The sequence below is a fragment of the Zonotrichia leucophrys genome, chromosome 4, assembly GCF_028769735.1.
Source record: "Zonotrichia leucophrys gambelii isolate GWCS_2022_RI chromosome 4, RI_Zleu_2.0, whole genome shotgun sequence".
Lineage (NCBI taxonomy): Eukaryota > Metazoa > Chordata > Aves > Passeriformes > Passerellidae > Zonotrichia > Zonotrichia leucophrys.
The window spans coordinates 56,751,735-56,757,480 of NC_088173.1; the positions used below are offsets into that span (position 1 = coordinate 56,751,735).

Here is a 5,746-nt window from a genome sequence, read left to right on the forward strand (position 1 = left end):
TCAAAGTTTTGAGCTGAAGAGAATAGCAGTGCATGGGAAAATGTCATTGCAGTCCTGATTATTTGAACTGGATTGTGAATCCAGTGAGTCTGATTCCAAATTATGTTTGCAGCTTGGTTTTGATAGAGTCCCTTGAATCACTTTTACAGTTCCAGAAAGTGTGGCATGATCCAGCCAGCAACACTGCATTAATAAGCAATGAGCTATGCAGTCCTGTCAAAACAAGCTCATTAGTAAGTTGGCTGCTGGGTTTTTGCAACCACCAGCTAAACTTTGGCAATATAAACAGGGGCACCTACAGGGAGGTCCCCCAAGCCCTCTGTACACTAAAAGATTTAAGGACTTATTTTTGAACATATAAATAGGACTCAGCATCCATTTTAAGCAGTGCAAGTACAAAATAATTTTCTAAAAGACTCACAAAAGGTTTATTGCAATGATTATGTAGAAAGTTTCTTCTTATATGATTAAAAATAAATCACATAATATAAACAAAAAAAGAGGATATATTGTCAGGCTCATAAAACCTGACTCTGGTTTTTCAGGACTGTAAACAAAGTAAGACACTTTGATGCTCTGATGATTGGATGGTAATTAGAGGGCCACACACATTCGTAATATATATGAAGAGCATAATATATTAAAAGTCCCTGGTTGTGAATAGATCACTCATGGCTTCCCCAGTGATTCAACCAAGCTTGTCCATGTAAATTAAAGGGTGCTGTGCCTAGCCTTTCTTTGCACGACGTACAATGACCTTCCCAGACTACCCTGGGCCAACAACAGTTGCCACTTCAAGCAACAAAAAATCTACTAAAAATGACTAAAGCATTTGAGTCTAAAGAATTTTTTTCCATGACAGAAGTTATCAATGTATTTATTTTTCTTTGTATAGATAGATGTATGCATATTTTTAAAATCTATTTATATTTGAAGAAAATTGTTAAATTTTATTTATCACCAGTCTTGTCATTTCAGAGGTCACAGTTATCCCATCCACTGACACCACTTTTCCTGCTGTCTGCCTCTAAGGGCAGCATCCCAGCTTTTTCCTTCTCACCAGTGAGCAGCAGCAGGAGCCTGGGTGGCTTTAGGAGCTGCCTGCTTGGCCAGAAGGCAGGTGAGTGTTTTTCCAGCCTGCAGACTCTGCCTCCAGAGCTGCCGGCTTTGCCACCTGAAAGCTGCAGCGCCCAGCTATAACCCCTCTGAAATAGAGCTCTTCTGTAGCATCCCCTGCACTGGTGGGAGCCTCACCACGAGGATGAGGATGCTGTACTTGTACTCTGTGAGCAGACAAGGCTTTCCTGCATGCACTACCTTCACCTGTGAAACTCCAATTAGTCACCTGCCTGCTGTGGAAATTCTCTACAAAAAAAAAAAAAAACAAACATGGTTCAGCCTCATTGGTTCCGTTATGTAAGTTAGAATGTGATGGTTTTCAGGTACAGACATCAGACATACCTGTCTGCAGTAAGAAAACATTGGTGTCTGTGACTAATTTCTGGGCTCTTTTCCACCCTCTGCATCTGCAGAATCAGGTCCATGTAAGGAGCACTGGGGGGTGAAGAATGGGTAAAAGTCAGCATCAGAAGAAGCGAGAATTTGGGCATCTACCTAAGTCCATACTATACAATAATGCCTACTTCCTAGGACAGCTGTAGAAAAAGAAATTATGCCCTTTAATTTTCACTGAGTTACTTAGAATCAGAAGTAACAGTATTAATTTAAAATCAGAAATTAAAAGCTCCCTTTTTGAGAAAGATGGGGACTATTAATACTACTTGCTATCTGCAGTCCTGGCTGTAACACTGTGAAGCCAGCAGTTTTTATCTAATGTCCAAACTGTGTAAATGTATATATTTTTTTCAATGGCTAGTAGCATAAAAGCTTGTATTTTGTTCTATTATGTAAACTTTCCCATTCGGGCGACAGGCAATTTATTGCAGCACTTGGATGGATTGTAATGGCTGTAGTAACTGTGCAGTTAAGTGCTGTTTCTAAAAAGTAGAACTGGCAAAATATTTAATGAAGCATTTGGCTTTCTGTGCGACGAGATGAGAGCACCCTGTTGTATGCCAAATCAATCTGATTTTGCACAATATATCCATTCAAGCAGCAATTCTGGAGGCTGGAGAGCCAGAGAAGCTGAGAGACTAGATTTTCTAGGCTGTACAGAAAATAGTACTTCCAGATGTAATTTCCAAGTACTATGAAGTGCCATTTACTCTGGGAGCCATGTATTTGCAGCATGATTTGAACAAATTCTGTGGAAGCTCTTCAATCTTTGTTGAAAATAGCCAAGATTTTTCTTGACTATTACTGCTGCTACTATGTGTTTAACGCAGTAATATCAATATTTATCACTGCTCATTCCCTAGAAAATGTATATCCTGCAATCATGCTCTGCAAGGTGAGACACAGAGACTGGGCAAGTGCTGAAAATGATCAGCTAGTTCCACATTATATGTGCAAGAGTGATGAAAAGATGTCTTTATAATTTTTCTCTCTTTTTTTTGGATATTGGAGTGTTTTGTTGTTGTTCAATGCTACATTTTGGCCAATTTTTACTCCATGCACAATTTAAAGGCAATTCATTTCCACACATTTCAACAATTACACAGCAAATACATCACCTAGCATTATTAAGGCGATATTACGCCTTCATGCAGACACCAAAAATCATCCATAAAATTCTTCCATAAATAGCTGTAAGAAAGACTAGAGAGTCATAAAACTCTTAGTACATACCATTCTACTGAAATAAGAGCTGATCCCAGTGGGTCCTAGATCCTACAATTATCTCAGATTTCTGGCCCTGATTTATCATCTCAGGGCAGCCTTTCTTCAAGTTTCTTCATACAAGGCTTCACTGCAAATTACAGATGTGCCTGAGAAACACTTGCAGAGTTCTCAAAATCAGCTCTGCTGAGTGGAAAAGCTGTGAGAGATCAGCTGAGCTCTGACATGGCCATGCTCTCATTCTGATACAGGGGTAATAAAATGCTGCTTTTAGAGGCAGCATTGCTGCCACCTGTAACCAGCACTTTTATCACACTTAGAAGTCTCTCTTTGGCCAAATAATTATTAAATTACATAATGGCTTTGATATTTTCAGACAGTGTCCCTTCCCTGATGCTGCAAAATCAACATCCATTTGCGTGTTGATGTTGCTGCTGTATTGTAAAAGTTCTATACTTTCTTGGTGATTTCTCATGGGCATCTCTTTGCAGCAGACTTTTTCTTCCTCACAGCACAACCAACAAACTCCATCACTCTCCTCACCCAGCTAACTCACACTTTTGTAGTACCCATCCTCACTGGACACAGCTGTGGCCTGTTAAGGGCAGACCTGTTCCTTATCTTTGGTGATTAGCACAGCTGCAACTCCTCAGGTGTGAGATTACCTTCTGCACTATCTTTATTTTCTTGTTAAATTGTTTTTTAACAAGAAATATCAATAAATAATTTTATTTAACAGTAGTATCAATATTTACCACTGCTCATTCCCTAGAAAATCTATATCCTGCAATCATGCTCTGCAAGGTGAGACACAGAGACTGGGCAAGTGCTGAAAATGAGCAGCTAGTGGGATAGATGAGGGATAGATGAACATTCTATCCCTCCACATGTTGATAGACTCAGAGACCGGAGTCTGAGAAGAACAGATTTCCACTTTGGATTCAGAAATTCAACACTGCCGTGCTGCCCATGGAGCAAGCAGGATCACAACCTCTGGGAGCTTAGAGATGCTTTCTAGATCGCCTGAGGAACACAGCGCTATGGAAAGGGCCAGCCTGTGACAGCAGCAGCCACCCCACCAAGGCTGCATTGAGGTGAGTGTGCTGCAGATACACATAACAGAGCAAACCAAGCACCTGGCACAGGAGGAAATCCAGCAGCAAAACAGAAACATCTCACAGACCTGCTCCCATCAGCAGTGCTGCTAACTCAGTGCATTTTTTCCCTGAGAGTATCAGAAAGCTTAGGGAAAGTGGCAACAAGTTTCCAAGACCACCCAGAATTGAAGCCATACAAGCCCTCTCTAATGAATTTTCATTCATGTGCTGGGTACTGTGCAGTCACCTTTCAGCTTCAGAGCACGATGGAAAGGTGCCCTTGGCCACAAACATTGTCTGCAGACTGCACAGACACCCCACAGCAGCAGCAGGGCCACAGGCAGGAGAGACCCTGGGTGCCAGCAGGGCTGTGACTGAGGCTGAGGTAAGGCTGAGTCAACTCCCAGACCCCTTAAGCAAACAAAGCAAAACAAAATTTTCATAGTGCTGCTGCCTCTTGCTCTTTCACAGTCCATAGGATGCCTTTTTTGTTGTTGTTGATTTTCTTTTAATTGGGAAAGAGCTGGTACTTTTCATAGTGTCATAAACTTTTAAATAACCCCTAACTTAATAAAGTTCTTTCTTCTGCTCCATGTTCATAACACCTGCATTTAATCAAGCTAAACAGTCCCCACCTCTTGCATGTCACTCCTACATGTATTCAAGAAGAACTTGTGGTACCCTGCCCTTGATTAATCCCTTTATAACTCCTCTTTGTAGATGCCACCTGTTCAGTGATTGTCACCCAAGATAAAAACATTTCTGGATTTGAATTCTCAAAAAGAAGCTAACCCATGCCAAGAAGGAAGAACAGAATATAGAATACAAAATATCCTGCAATAATTAAAATTTTTCTTTGTTGGAGAAAAGATATGGAATTAAAAAGAAATTTCCTTTTAAATCCAAATAGCTGGCTATATTTTTGAAGAGGTTTAAGGTTCTGCTGCTTTCTGAAAAGTCATATTTTATACTTCTTATAAACATTTTTGCTGAACTCTCTGCAGAGTTCAGTCAAAACTGAGTGATCGCTTCTGCAGGGTACTTTGTTGTGGGACAACACACACATTGTGGGGACATACCCCACACAACAACATTCACATGGAAGTTGAAAAAGAAGAGAAAAAATTGTTTTTCTAAGAGAAAAAATGGTTTTTGATCTTTTCATAAATTACATTTAAAAAAAAAATTATCAAATGGTTTTGCACACTGAAGCAGATACCAAAGTAGAGATGCTAAGATTCAGGGAATAATTGGTCAGGAAGGGAGCTTATTCTCTCTTTCTGGTACAATTTTGGCAGGAAGGGTAGACACAGCACAGTAAGTCTACAGGTGGGTATCAAATAAAAGATGAGGCAAATGATGCCTTTCTAGAGATGGAAGATTAAAAATAATCAAATGGCAATAATATAAACCACTGTAAGAATAAATTTTTTTACTGCATTTTAAAACATGAATAGAACTGAAAAACAGGAATTAAACACAAAAATAAATATTGGCCAGCTGTTCTCTGCTGCAACCACTGAATCAAATGGCCTAGGTATAACTGGAGTAAAGATTCCAATCCCGGTTAAGAAAGCAAATCACCTGAAGGGTACAAAAGCAATTCTGAAAATTAGGCTGGAAGCAGTTGTGTATCTGTCTGCAGTCTGAATTGGTCTCTGCTCTCCAAACAAGATGTTTCTCCGCCTGCTGTGAGCTGTGGGCAAGAAACACTATTTTCTATTGAAAGATTCAGACCATTCTCCACATAGATCCAGGCAAGTTACCTAGCTGCCAAAAAAACCTGCAAATATTTCAGGAGGAACAAAATGAATAAGAGTCAAAAGATGAAATTTAGGAGATGCATTATGAAAAAATAGCCTACAGCAATCCCTCAGTCCTGCTTCATGCAGTCCAGATCTGACAACTGA

General features: G+C 39.9%; 1 long non-coding RNA gene across 1 annotated transcript; it reads right to left on the reverse strand.

The window, feature by feature from the left end:
• Window positions 1-382: 382 nt before the first annotated feature.
• LOC135447473 (uncharacterized) lies at window positions 383-3,021 on the reverse strand. Its single transcript, XR_010440151.1, has 3 exons — window positions 2,749-3,021; window positions 1,462-1,554; window positions 383-1,365 (listed from the first exon to the last, which is right to left on the reverse strand). It is a non-coding gene; the product is annotated as an uncharacterized LOC135447473 (long non-coding RNA).
• Between the last annotated feature and the right edge of the window lie 2,725 nt (window positions 3,022-5,746).